Source organism: Hypanus sabinus, chromosome 2 (assembly GCF_030144855.1).
Source record: "Hypanus sabinus isolate sHypSab1 chromosome 2, sHypSab1.hap1, whole genome shotgun sequence".
Taxonomy (NCBI): Eukaryota; Metazoa; Chordata; class Chondrichthyes; order Myliobatiformes; family Dasyatidae; genus Hypanus; species Hypanus sabinus.
Genome location: NC_082707.1, coordinates 33587197 through 33602920, shown reverse-complemented (window position 1 = coordinate 33602920; position 15724 = coordinate 33587197). Strand labels below are relative to the sequence as shown.

At 38.0% G+C, this 15724-nt stretch overlaps 1 protein-coding gene and 1 long non-coding RNA gene across 8 annotated transcripts in view; one reads left to right on the top strand and one right to left on the bottom strand.

The window, feature by feature from the left end:
• The window catches only part of mecom (MDS1 and EVI1 complex locus), a 768103-nt gene that overhangs the window by 135573 nt on the left and 616806 nt on the right, over positions 1-15724 (bottom strand). The window lies entirely within an intron of this gene.
• LOC132377639 (uncharacterized) lies at positions 1471-11317 on the top strand. Its single transcript, XR_009506705.1, has 2 exons — positions 1471-1868; positions 2313-11317. It is a non-coding gene; the product is annotated as an uncharacterized LOC132377639 (long non-coding RNA).

Sequence of the window (15724 nt, the reverse complement as noted above, 5' to 3'; positions counted from 1 at the left end):
TCAATTATGTTTTGTAATTATCTAGTTACTTATTATCTATTTTTTATCTTTTATGATTTCAATTAACTTCATTTTTTAATTTAAATTTTAAATAATCTTTCATTGCTTACAATTTTAGTAGCTTTTAATTGTCGCAGAATATTGGAAATATTTTTAAAAATTGTAACCGATTTAACAGACGGCAAATCTCTTCCTTTAGCTTGGCCTTTTGTTTAGGATGTTTCAGAAGAGAGTTTACACCCACTGCTGGCTATCACCCACACTTCACCTCTAGACTCCAGAGTGCAGCAGGCCTCCGAGTCAGACCCTCTACAACCAACAGGTAAATGTGGGCAGACTTATTCCAGCATTATCTGGTTTATTATTGGCAATGGATTATAATGTGCTTAAAGCTGTGGGCCAAAGATACATTTCGTAACTCTTTATTTAAATAGCCATTCAAAATACTTACAGCAGCCAAACTTTAAAGAAATATCCCATGATGAATTATTGTTGTTTTTAAGCCCTGAATATAAATCATGGCAAGGAATGTAAGAGGAATGCATACCAGTGAAAGGAAAAAATTTTGAAGGGTAATCAAGGGAGTGGCAGATGTTATACCCCATAGGTAGCACTATGGGGTTTGTGTGTGTGTGTCTATATATAATTCTGACTGGCTGCATCACTGTCTGGTGGGGAGGGGTGAGCTACAGCACAGGATCGAAATTGCTGAAAGTTGTAAAAATAGTCAGTGTCTCAGATGGATCCCCACTGCCCAGGACATACCCTATTCTCTTTGTTAGCATCAGGAAGGAGGTACTGGAGTCTGAAAACACACACAGTGATTCTGGAACAGCTTCTTCTCCTCTGCCATCAGTTTTCTAAATGGACATTGAAACCATGAACACTACCACAGAACTTATTTAAAATTTCTGGTTTTGCACAACTTATTTCAACTTAACTAGTTAATATACACATATATAATTAATGTAATTCAGTTTTTAAAAATATTTATAATGTATTGCATTGCACTGCTGCCACAAAGTTAACACACTTCATAACATCTGCTGGTGATATTAAACCTGATCCTGATACATTATATGGACCCTATGTATCACACACACAGATGATGGTCCGAGAGCTGCATTGAACAAGGGAGGTCAAATGAAAAAAAAAGGGACATCATGAAATTGAATATTTATGTGAAGGACATACGTTTGGTTCTCCAGTTAATACAATGGGAAAACAGCTGGGACAGCTAACCCGAACTCCAGATACCAATGAGATGTCCTTGATATCCCCACCCTCTGCATTCCATGAGAAAAATCTAAAGCACTCAGTCAGAAAGTAATTATCAACATTTTGCGGACCATGTTCACAACAGTACTGACAAAACGTACTTGGTCAGCTAACAAAGGGCATTTCATTCTGGTGGGGGCACATAATGCAAATCCATGGAGAGAACAAACTGCTTTACAGATGGATGTAAGTATCACCTTGAAGAGAACATGCTATAATTAATGAGGTCGTACGGTTATAGTTTGTAAGGATAGGGTTCACAATCATTATATTCATTGAAACTGACTAATAATTAACTTGTGGCAAACTGCAGCAATGTGTGACGAGGCTCTGGATTTTTCAAAAGCGTAAAACATCAGAGCTGGCCTTTATACTTCGGAGACTACAATGCAACAGAAAACGACTTTTCAATTCTTTTGTTGTAAATTAGTAGCAAGTATAAAAGTCTGACTTCCAATTGAACGTTTGAGACAATAAGTAGCTGCGCTGGATTATAAATAGATATGTCAATCTCTGAACATAAGTGTCGTTGAAAATGCATTGCTCTGACACCATGTAAGTTGCTGCTTTGACCAATGGAACATCACTTGGTATCCTTTCTTGACTGGGAGTGAAGTGGGTTAAACATGCATTTTGAAACTCTGGCACTTGTCGAGTGAATTATTTTCCATGGATCAGCGTGTTCAGTCATAAAAATAAAGCACAGATCAATCTGGTCGTCTTCTGCTTAGTTTGAACTTTGTGAATGTGGGGCAAGCAGTGGGCATATTGGGCTTGACCTACTGTGAATGTAAGAATGAGGCTAATAGCAAAAATTTAACTGTAATACCAGGTTAGTGTGTTAGGTTAAGCATGACAATCTGGAAGGTGTTATTTTTTTGCTTCTCTACTTATAAAAATATTGAAATAATCATACTAAAATTATTTCAACATTTAGGAGAAGTTTGGATAGGTAAATGGATGGGAGGGGTATGAGGGGCTAGATTTAATTCTTCTTGGTTTGGGCTCAGTGCTGCTCCTTAATGATTCTGCAGACTAATTGGTTGCAGTGATACACAAGTCCAGTCACTCTGTATAGGATGCTGCATAGTTTTGATTGCTGGATCAAACCCTTGAGTAAGTCCTTGAGTAACGACAAGTCTTCTGTGAATCCACAAAAACTTATCAAATGTTGGTTAATTAAATACAACCGGTTAGATAACATATGATTAATTTTATACTAGTTGAATAACAGTGAATTTAGCATTTATATTACAGATTAAAAAATAGGCATTTGCAAAATGGTTATCAGAGTACACGAGCAGGAGTAGATAAATTATCTTTATTAGATAGTTAATTTATATTAAGTTGAGGTTCTTCTAAAGACAAAAAATTGTGCTCAGGTGAACTAGTTTAAGAATGGTTGAAAAGATCATTCTCTAAAACACTGAAGCACTTGATCTTCCATAAAATCATGGTGTTGTTTATAACAAGTGATTTGCAATACTGGTCAGTTCTGTAAAAGGGTTTGCAACGCACTGAGATGTTTTTCAAGTTATGAAAATGTGACCGATGATAAGTCCTGCATTCAAACATTGAAATAAACTGTCGCCCAAAGCATTTCATAAATTATACATATTCTTGAAGTGTGCATTAAATCTGTTTAAGTTAGTGCATTTATAAATAAAACACAGCAGCACCTCTGCTTCTTTAGGGATTTGAAAAGATTCGACATGACCATCTTCTATAGGTGTGTGGTGGAGAGTATATTGACTGGTTACATCACAGCCTGGAATGGAAACACAAATGCCCTTGAATGGAAAATCCTACAAAAAGCAATGGATATGGCCCAGTCCATCATGAGTAAAGCCCTCCCCACCATTGTGCATAACTGCACATAGTGCTGTCAAAAGAAAGCATCATCCATCATCAAGGACACCCACCATGCTCTCTTCTTACTGCTGCCATCGCCTCAGGACTAACACCACCAGGCTCAGGAACAGTTCTTACCCCTCAACTGTCAGGCTCTCTTTCAAGGACAGTTCATCTCAACTTCATGATTCTTATTGCTTATTTATTTATTATTATTATTTCTAGTTTTATTTTGCATTTGCACAGTTTGCCCAGCCTTTTGGGTGCGTTCTTCCATTAATTTTATTATGATTCTTGGACCTACTGAGTATGCCCGCATGAAAACAAATCTCAGGGTGTACTTGGTGACATAAATATACTTCGATAATAAATTCAATTGAACTTTGAACTTTGCATGTAAAACCCCTTTGCACGTAAGGGTCTTCACAGCCAATAAGACAATAAGGAGTAATTTCTGATTGTTTTGGAGATTTCTTGTGTCACCTGAAGCAGTCAGCACCATGTACTCAAGTGAAACGTGAACTCACAGCTTTATTGAAGGGGTTAACAATACACATGCTTGAGTTGTTACATCAAAGTTCCACTTTTAACATATAATCATTTTCTCTCCTTTCTCACTTCTTTCTGCTTTTCTTCCTTCCTTTCATGTTCTGCAACTTCCTCAGAGTATAGTTGTGAATTTTATCAGCGAGACTAAAATGAAATATATTACTGCTAATTCAAAGATGTCAAATTAATTTTTTGGAGATTTTTCAAAAGAAAAAAACCCACCATTCTTCTTTCTGTTAATAAATTGGGAATACTCATGAAAAGCCAGATCTAGGAGCTGCCTCACCAGCCAACTATTTCATGTGCAGTCGAGCAGTTGCTTCTCACTACAAGGTCTTGGCTCTCAAGAAATTGCACTTTACTCAGCAATGTGGAAGGCTGACATTTCATTTCCCAGATTGCATACAACTTCCTTTTATAAAGAATTATTGGAAACATTTCTCAGTAAATAGTTTACTGAAAGAAAAGCTGTTATACCCTGGAGTAGGAGCTATCTGATCTACTTATTATCCTGAATTTACAACAAAAACAACTGTGTAGATCAAAGATTTTAATTCACTCTAAAGGCATGGAAATTACTTGCTCGACTTTAGTAGAGATAATTTACCTCAAATAAATAAATACATTGATCAGTTCAGTTCAATTCTCTGTACAGATTTATAATTGAACATATCAGAATTGACCAAAGATACATTAAGGCTTCAACAAAAGTTAGAAATGTGGAAATACAGGAAGATCTGCAAGGTAACAACAGACTTTGAAACATCTCTATTTATTGAAGATGTGTTGTCAGATTTGAGGTGGATCCTGAATTAATAGTTGGTAAAAAGAACATGCAGCTATCTTGGTCATTCACCAAAGGCTCTCCATTGTCCTTTAGTTATGGGATGAACATCAAACAAAGCAATCACTTTTAGATCTTCAAACTGCTTCTGCATCCTTTCATGTTACCAGTTTCATGACCTTGTCAGCATAGTTTATATCCATTGCAATATGACGCAGACTGGGAAGCTACAATAGAGTGCACTCTGGGCTACAACTCCCCACTCTATGTCTAATTAGCTGAAATTACAATTTATTGTATTGTTTTAATGGGTTGTGAAAACAAAAGCATCGAAAACTCATGCAGATAGAGTGCAGGAGCATAATGGTTAATGCATTGCTTTACTGCACCAACAATCTCCAATCTGGGTTCAATTCCTGCTGTTAAATGAAATGAGTTTGTATGTTCTCCCTGTGACCATGTGGATTTCCTCTGGTTGCTCTGGTTTGCTCCCATATTCTAAGGAAGTATGGTTAGAGTTAAAGTTAGTGAATTGAGGGTGTGCAATGTTGCTGCCAGGAGGGTGGCAACACAATGCTTGGGCTCTGTGTTGGTTATTGATGCAAGCAATGGGATGAACATGCACAAAACAGTGCACCCTAACGCCTTCACCATCATTTTGGGAGATTTTAGCAAAGCCAGTCTGAAAAAAAATCACTAAGCATTTACTGTCAACAGAGCACTTGCAATACCAGAGGAAACAACACACTGGACCATTACTACACCACCATCAAGAATGCCTACCGTGCTATTCCATGCCCTCACTTCGGGATGTCTGATCTCTGCGACTATAGGCAGTGACTGAAGACTGCAACACCAGTAGTGAGGACCAAGAAAGTCTGGACAAGGGAAGCACAGGAGCGCCTACAGGACTGCTTTGAATCGGTAGACTGGACTATATTCAGGGATTCATCTTCGAATCTGGATGAGTATGCTGCAGTTGTTACTGACTTCATTAAAACCTGTGTGGACGAGTGTGTGCCTACAAAGACTTACTGTACATTCCCAAACCAAAAGCCATGGGTGAACCAGCAGGTACATCGTCTGCTGAAGGCTAGATCTGTGGCATTCAAGTCTGGCAACCCAGGCCTGTACCAGAAAACCAGGTATGATTTGCGGAGGCCTATTTCAAGGGAGAAAAGACAATTTTGAATGAGTTTGGAGGTAATATCAGATGCACGGCAACTCTGGCAGGGTCTGCAACGTTACTTTCTACAAAGTAAAACCCAATAGTATGTATGGAAGCGATGCTTCACTATCAGATGAACGCACTGCCTTCAATGCACGCTATAAAAGGGAGAACACAGCTGTTTCCGCTGCACCTGATGACCCTGTGATCTCAGTCTCAGAGGCTGATGTTAGACTGTCTTTAAAGAGAGTGAACCCTTGCAAGGCAGAAGGTCCTGATGGAGTACCTGGTAAGGCTCTGAAAACCTGTGCTGACCAACTAGCGGGTGTATTCAAAGACATTTTCAACCTCTCACTGCTACAAGCAGGTTCCCACTTGCTTCAAAAAGGCAACAATTATACCAGTGCCTAAGAAGAATAATGTGGGTTGGCTTAATGACTAGTGCCCAGTAGCGCTCACATCGACAGTGATGAAATGCTTTGACTGGTTGGTTATGACAAGACTGAACTCCTGCCTCAGCAAGGACCTGGACCTAATGCAATTTGCCTATCGTCACAATAGATCAACAGCAGCTGCAATCTCAATGGCTCTCCAATTGGCTTTAGACCACCTGGACAACACAAACACCTATGTCAGGATGCTGTTCATCGACTATAGCTCAGCATTTAATACCATCATTCCCACAATCCTGATTGAGAAGTTTCAGAACCTGGGCCTCTGTACCTCCCTCTGCAATTGGATTCTTGACTACAGTCTGTGCGGATTGGTGATAACATCTCCTCCTCACTGACGATCAACACCGGTGCACCTTGGGGTGTGTGCTTAGCCTACTGCCCTACTCTCTGTATACACATGACTGTGTGGCTAGGCGTAGTACAAGTACCATCTACAAACTTGCTGACGATACAACCATTGTTGGTAGAATCTCAGGTGGTGACGAGAAGGTGTACAGAAGTGTGGAATGCAGACTAGTGGAGTGGTGCCACAGCAACAACCTGGCACAACGTCAGTAAGACAAAAGAACTGATTGTGGACTTCAGGAAGGGTAAGATGAAGGAACACATACCAATCCTCACAGAGTGATCAGAAGTGGAGAGAGGGAGCAGCTTCAAGTTCCTGGGTGTCAAGATCTCTGAGGTTTTTACCTGGTCCCAACATATTGATGTAGTCATAAAGAAGGCAAGACAGCGACTATACTTTATTAGGAGTTTGAACAGATTTGGTATGTCAACAAATACACTCAGAATCTTCTATAATTGTACCGTGGAGAGTAGTCTGACAGGCTGCATCACTGTCTGGTATGGAGGGGCTACTGCACAGGACCAAAAGAAGCTGCAGAAGGTTGTAAATCTAGTCAGCTCCATCTTGGGCACTAGCCTACAAAGTACCCAGGACATCTTTAGGGAGTGGTGTCTCAGAAAGGCAACATCCATTATTAAGGACCTTCAGCACCCAGGGCATGCCCTTTTCTCACTGTTACCATCAGGTAGGAGATACAGAAGCCTGAAGGCATACACTCAGTGATTCAGGAACAGCTTCTTCCCCTCTGCCATCCAGTTCCTAAATGGACATTGAAGCTTTGGGCACTACCTCACCTTTTTCAATATACAGTGGTTTTGTTTTTGCTCATTTAAAAAAATCTATTCAATATATGTAATTGATTTACTTGTTTATTCATTATTATGTTTAATTTTATTTATTATTATAATTTCTCTCTCTGCTAGATTATGTATTGCATTGAAATGCTGCTGATAAGTTAACAAATTTCACGTCACATGCCAGTGATAATAAACCTGATTCTGATTCTGATGAACGATAAAGCGAATCATCTGAGAGATTTTGGACATATCCTACTGCAACTAACTAGATCTATTTTCACACATAGAACATAGAAATCTACAGCACATTACAGGATTTTTGGCCCACAATGTCGTGCTGACCATGTAACCTACTCTAGAAACTGCCCAGAATTACCCTACTGAATGGCCTTCTATTTTTCTGAGCTCCATGTACCTATCTAAGAGTCTGTCTACCTAAGAGTCCAAGAGTCTCTTAAAAGAAAATTAGTGGAATCAGATAAACTATAGCTGGACATCACCATTGGTCTTCAAGAGAGAACGGAACAAGATGAAGGAAGGTTTATCTTATTGCAGCTTATAGTAACATTTATTAAGGTGTGTATTTGAACACAACATGGTTTCAATGCTAAAATAACAGAATAGTGCTTTCATAAAATGAACCAAACTTATGGTTGAAATAGTCTATTATGGTTGAAGCCAACATTGTGGTTTAATTGCTGAAAACCTTTGGTGGCACTTACCTTTATTAAGTTTGTGATTGTCATTATGAAACATCAGAAAATTGAGTGGAGGAACATTTTCACAGAGGCAAATTAGAACCAATAAGGGAGTATTAACTGATGATGGCCAATGAAATAGAACAATTGTAATGACTGACCAACAAAAGATCAATTAAAAGTTTAGTTAAGAATTTATATTTAATATTTTCTACAGCAAGTTGAGACATGTGGTGACATATTTATTATTACAAGTTTATTCTTGGAACACCTGCTTGAATCACTTGCAAATGGTTAAGGAATATCAAACTGGTGCATATAACTTAAATTATTAACACTGAATTTGAGAATGACAGATCATTAATTTGAAACACTAATTGAGTTTCCTTCCCTACAGACGCTATTGACCGATACAGTATTTCCAGCATTTTCTGATTTAGTTTCTGAGGAGACAACTATCAGGAGACAAGAAGGATGGTGTTTTGAAGTTTTACATAAAAAGTAAATTTTACAAGGATCTAGTTAGAGTATGGATCTGTAAAGCTGGTGAATAAATCTAAAGTTATTATGTTACAACTGCAGGAAAAATAAACCAACGTTCCAGTTAATTCAGCCATTTTAAACTTAGGCAGAGAGAGCTGGAATTGTGTTTGGCTTTCTTTTCCCCAACCTGCTTTCAAGTCCAGCAAGACTATGCAAATATAGTTTTCTCCCTTTTGTCATTCAGGCACTTTAACAGCAAGGAATTTTGTAAAATTTCATCCCTAGTCCTCAGTTAATTAATATATAGCACAAGCTGAGTTTAATTCGACTCTGAATTGCATTTTTTTCACAGATTATAAGGAAGCATTTGAAGTGAATACGTCATCTTTGAAGGTGATCTTCGAAGCCTTGAGTTAAATATGCTTAGGGGCAGTGAATTGAGAGTTTTACTCTTATAGATTCAATCAACAAAATATATCTGCTTGGTTCCAAGTTGAATCAAAATGAAGAAATCCCCTATCAGCAGTACCCTTATCTTTGTGAGCAAATTAAATTTTTAATAAGAAACAATAACTTTAGTTTAAAATATGAACACAATTAGATTTACACATCTAAAATAAGATTAGAAAATCTTACTTCCAAAATAAGGAAATAAATGCATTCTTTTTTTGGTTAGCATGAAGGGTAACTAAACATGGTCATCCTTAATTGACCATGTTAAGCAGTGTGTATATGTTAAGATCTACATCACAATTTTGGATTGCTGTAATTAATAAGCAAAACTGTATTTCTAAAACAGAGAAAATTGCTTGTGTGCTACTTTATCACATGGCTGGCAAGTAACCAAGAAAAAAAAATACCTCTATGTATTAAATCTAACTTCAATTGGATTAATTGCAGAAAGGTTTAACTTTACAAATGAAACTATTGTCCCTTTGGATCATTGAAGTAAATCTGTTATGTTCAGATGGTGTTGGACCTGCTACACTTCCAGAGATTTCTGAACAGCTGAGAAACGGCAGGAATGATTCAATTTCTGTGTAATCACGAATGGGAAATTTATCATTTATTCTTGTTTCTTTTGGATAGAATTAATGAAGAAAATATCCACAGCACTCAGGCAGATACTATATTAGGAATGTTAGGCCCAACTTTTTTCAAACATGCCAAGTACTTGCCAGCATCATATGGGAGGTCCCTTCCTTTCCTGCTTTCTCTTGTTTGATGTAATCAGGGAGTATTGGAGAAGATGCAGCCACTCTGTCACTGCCTTCAGGACAGTTCCATCTGAGACAGAAGACAAAATAAGCCCAGACTAGTTCCTGGACTAAACCCAGACTAGAACTCACTGGAACCCCCTGCAGTTATAATCAACATTTTAGACACTCAGAGAAGGCTTGCTTATGGAGACAGACAGCTCACAATTTGTTGTAGTGAGCATTAAAGAACCCTCTGTCCCTTGTCCTCCATCTTCCTACTGAAAATAATCAGGGGATATCAGATTTAAAGAACCTCCATCTTCTTCCAAAGCCTTGTGGGAACGTAGGCAGACTTTCTATGGACAAATCTTTAAATGGAAAAATGGAGATATCTTTGCCTACATCATTTCATTAGCTTAAGTGACCTTGTGGTGTCAATGTAAAGATGCAAATCTGAGGTGGTAAATCGCAATGTTGCCTTGCAGAACACTTGTGTTCAGATTGCAAGGATGATGCTGAATTTCAAATCCCTCTTTACTTTAATTGTCCTTATCTCTCCACTTTGATCAATGTCTTCGATTTCCTACCATGATCTTTCTTAGTACAAACTCAAGAAAAAGTACCTCACCTTTGTTCTGGGCAATTTTGAGGATTTGAAACTTGATACGGAATTAAACAATTACAGGTAATTGTGGGATTATAGGTCAAACAATACATGTTGCTAAATACTTTTCATTTCAATGCATTCTTTTCTCTTTCATACTCCTAATAGCTATCTTTACATCATTAGTCTGTATTCTATCACAATTATTCCCTCTGTTCTCCCTTTTCTAAAACTTAAAGTTCATTTGTTTTCTCACTTTGAGTTCTGATGGAGGGTTCTTGATCTGAAAGACTGACCATTTCCTTTCCATGGATACAATCTGACCTACTGACGGCTTCTGCACTTTCTGTATCTATTTTTTTCTGTTGCAAATGAGGAAAAGATTGACTTAAAAAAACACTTATTTTTTAAAAATTCTCTTACTATCACACATCTAAGCATTTGGTAGGCAGCAGCAATACTGAGGAGACTGAGGTGCATGAGGCTCCCTGCCCCTCATTTTAACCAATTCTTACAGGAACACCATTAAGTGTATCCTTAGCAGCTGCATCTCTGTCTGGGACGGAATTGCAAGGCATCTGACCACAAGTCCTTACAAAGGATTGCGGGGTCTGCTGATAGGATTGTTAGAGTCTTGCTTCCTCCTATTACTGATATTTGTCAGGAGCTTTGCATACACAGGGCCCTTAGCATTGTCAATGATCCCTCCCATCTGTCAAACAATCTCTTTGACCCCCTACCATCAGGCAGGAGGTACCGTAGCATTAGGATGAGAACTGGTAGAATGGGAAACAGCTTCATACCAAGATCGTAAGACTACTAAACTTCCTACCACTATCCAGGTCTCATCATGTATGAAGCGCCAGTAGCGTTATACTATTTACTTTTTAACTTGTGTCATAAATGCACCTTATTATTTGTTAATTTATTTGTGGTAATATTACTGTATGTGATATGTGTGTGAACTATATGTACTGTGTTGTGCATCTTGGTCTGGAGGAGTGTTGTTTCATTTGGTGATATACATGTGCATGGTTGAATGACACTAAACTGAACTTGAACTTGTTTGCTCATATTGCCTCAGTAAATGGAGCTCTTTCTATCACCTTTGCATCTGGATTTTGTTTTGTTTTGCTTAAAAACTAGACCAACTACTATGTCTTGTGACATGTGTACAATCTCACAACATGGCTTCATAGCCTCGAGGAAGATTTCCCAAATCAAATGACAAAAGTCAAAATATCTTGAAGGCATAGATAAAAGAGGTGGCTTTGTTAATTCAGGAAGGTATTACAAGCTTTTTTTTAAAAAAATCATCTCTCCGACCACTTAATGGAAATTATCTCCCATGTGTCCAAGTTTGCCTATTCCCAAAAATTAATTAAATTACAAGAACATTACCACACTGACACACACACACACACACACCCCTAATGAGAATAGATTTGCAATTTAGAATTAAAGGATGCTTTTTATAGATTTTACATTGTGATTATTGCTATATTCCAGAAGTCCCGGGCAGTTTATCAAAATCAGAATCAGAACCAGGTTTATTATCACCGGCATGTGTCGTGTAACTTAACTTAGCAGCAGCAGTTCAATGCAATACATAATATGGGGAAATTATTAATAATAATTAATAAATCAATTACAGTACGTGTTTAATGAATAAATTAAAAATCATGCAAAAACAGAAATAATATTATTTTTTTAAAGTGAGGTAGGTTTCACGGGTTCATTGTCCATTTAGGAGTCGGAGGGGAAGAAGCTGTTCCTGAATCGCTGAGTATGTGCCTTCGGGCTTCCACTTTCACCGGCATGTACCATGCAAGCTTTTTTTTAAGTTACTCATCCATTTCAGGTCTTTCCCATGCCTCAGAATGGATACTATTGTCAAGGAAACAATGCCAACATCCCACTGCATATTCCACGTTCTGCAATAAGTCGCATCGGGGATTCTCCACCTCCACATAAGGAAGAAGCTCTACAGCCCATTAGGTAAAGCTGATAAAGATCAACTAACCCTCATGTGAGAATCTAAGTACAGAAATTATAATACTCTCCGCTGCAGTAACATTGTGCATTTCATAAAACATTCATTCATAGTTTTAAACCAATATCATTGCTAACTTAAATATAAAAATGAAATCACTAAACATATGATAGCAGCTACAAACAATAGGGTCCTGAATTACAGACCTGGATTACAAAGTTCTTCTTCCCCATTGGCTTCCTCCTACCCCCAAGTACAAGTGATAAAAGTATGATTATCATCAGGAATGGTTCAGTACAGAACCCATACCTTGATGAGAAGAACTTTACTTTGTGGACTTCCAAATCATTTATAGCAGCAAGTTCAACTGTATATTTGAACACACGAAATAGTATAGGTCTGTGTGCCAAAAGTCATAGCATATATTCAGTGATCACTTTATTGGCTACACCTGTACACCTACCCATTAAATGTCAATATCTATCCAGCCAATCATGTGGCAGCAACTCGATGCATAAAAGCATGGAGACATGGTCAAAAGGTTCAGGTATTATTCAGACCAAACATCAGAATGGGAAGGAAATATGATCAAAGTGACTTTGACCTTGGAATGATTGCTAGTGCTCGATGGGGCGGTTTGAGTATCACAGAAACTGCTGATTTTCTGGGATTTTGATGCACAACAGTCTCTGGAGATTATAGAGAATGGTATGGAAACAAAAAAAAAATCCCAGTGAGCAGCAGTTCTGTAGGTGAAAAGACCTTGTCAATGAGGAGGTCAGAGGAGAATGGACAAAATGGTGCAAACTGACAGGAAGGGAACAGTAACTCAAATGACCACACATTACAACAGATGCAGAAGAGCATCTCTGAACGCACAACACGTCAAACTATGAAGAGGATATGGGACATCAGAAGACCATGAACGTATACTCAGTAGCCACTTCGTTAGGTTCAGGATGTACTTAATAAAGAGGCCCCTGTGTACTCATGTCATTATCCTCAGAACTTATTTGGCATTGTAGTTCAAAATGTACCATTGGAAGTTCATCTATACATAGCAAAAATCTTCAAGGAGAACATGATAATTTAATTACCCAGGTGATATTAACTTCAAATCAGTTTCTATTATATATTCTGCACTCACATTTTTGTTATCCCACTCTACTCATCACAGCCCACATTCTGCAGTCTGCCTTCTATATTTCAACAATATGGATATAGTTTCCAATTCTGATATTTTTGTTGATATTTTATTTCATTAAGTTATAGTTTGGGATAGGTCTTTCTGGACCACCCAACTACCCCCGATTTAACCATAGTCTATTCACGGGACAATTCACAGGTCTATTCACGGGACAATTAACCTACTAATCATACATCTTTGTCTTTTAGTAAATTTGACAATGATGGCATTTCAGATATTTAACTTTAGACAGCAACATGAAAGTTGTTAAGTGACAAGCGCATCAAAGTGAGGGGACGATGGAAGCGACAAACCTTACTAATTTTGTAATTATTCACTTTTGTGGGCAATAATTCACTATGACCTCAGATATGTTATGGCCAAGTGTGCCATTTGACTCACATTGACAAATACTCAGTATCTCCAACAGACACCCGTCTACCTCTCAGCCCACATGCGAGTTATGATTGAAGACTGAAAAGTCCCTATCAAGTGGAGCATTTAAAGAAGCCATATGAACAAAACAGAATCGGCAGTGACCTCTAGAGTCAGCCTGTGATATATCTTTACTGTAAATCTGAAATCTGCAGAACCAAGCCAAGCTAATAAACACGAACAGAATAAAGGGAGGCACTGTTAGAGTCACACTGAGAGATAGCTTACTTGACAAGTGCATCCAGTGAAGAGAATACTCAACAATTAGCTGGAAACTTGGTTTCAAGTTATGATATTTCTAAAATTAAGTGTATAGTAATAATTATATTGTTCAAGTGCATGCGAAGTCTAGGATCAGTCAATGTATGACTGAAGAACTAATTTAGTTAACACTGAACACAAACCTATAGCAATTTGAACAAGTTCATGTGATCTTGTGATTTTGGATACATCATACACAGGTAAAATGAGATTAATTAAGGTTGTTTAATCAGTTTCCCAATTCAAAAGAACATAATCATATCATCATACTTTCTTTTGTTAAAAACATTTGACAAAACAACAAAGTGAGGGGACAACGGCGAGGCAAAGTAGGCATACAGCCACTTTAGAGGTAAGCGCAACTGAGCTTGAGCATAGGATTAAAATCCAGAAACACAAGATCAGGGGCTGGATTTTGGGGAACTCTGGAGCTGTACCACCCATCGTGCCAATGGTAGGAATATTCGGCAAAATTAATTTATTTGAATAAAAGAGCCCAAAGTGCAGGTCCGCTGTTGTGCCATGGAAGGTTGCTTTAAATGATCATCGAAGAGGGATTGGGCAGTCACTTATAACAATAAATTAACAACAAAACATTAACCTGGGGATAAATAAGTCCTCAACTGCAGGAACTAAAGCAAAGTGATGTGGAAATCTCCACATGTGAATTCCGTTTCTCAAATTTAAAGAAAATGGAATCAAATTTTGGAAGTAAAGTTAACATAAGGGTGAGAAGTTAGGCATCCAAAAATTTATTTCAACTGCACTTATAAATCATTCAAATATTCCAAGCCACATTGCAGAAGCATATAACACAAACTGATACCAAGCTGCAACATGAGATAATGCTGAGGTGACCAAAAGAGGCATGTTTTTAAGAAAAATCTTGTAAGATAAAAGTGGAAAACAGTGAGGGAATTCCAGAACATAGAACCCTGATGGTTAAAGATGAACTTTATTTCTCATATGCACACTGAAAAATAGAAATGTATAGTGAAATGCATTGTTTACGTCAATGACCAACACAGTCCGAGGGGGGCAACCCACAGGCGTCACCATGTTTCTCATAGCATGCCCACGATTTATGAACTCTTAATAATCTGTACAATTTTGGAGTGTGGAAGTAAGCTGGAGCACTCAGAGGAAACCTACACGGTCACAGGGAGTACATGCAAACCCCTAACAGGCAGCACAAAGGTGAAGTGTTATACTAGCCATGGTATTATCACATTACGAATATAAGAAAATGAGGTGCGATTCAGCCATTGGGTTACTTAAATCTGTTCCATCACTCCATAAGGTAAGGGGAGGTCAGAGTCACTTTTCTTACATTGGTCCCTGTTAAGAAGCTGATAAATGAGAACAGTGTAATTCAGCGCCCTGAGCCTGCCCTGTTATTAATCCTGAGTACAACTGATCTTCTACCTCAAACAACACACATAAAATGCTGGAAGAACTCAGCAGGCCAGGCAGAATCCATGGGAAAGAGTAAACAGGTGAGACCCTTTATCATTTTTTGCATGTTGCTTGGATTTCCAGCATCTGCACATTTTCTTATCTTTGTTCTACCTCAAATGCCATTTTCCTGCTCTATCCCAATGTCTTTCAATTCCTTCAACATACAGAAAGTTATGGAT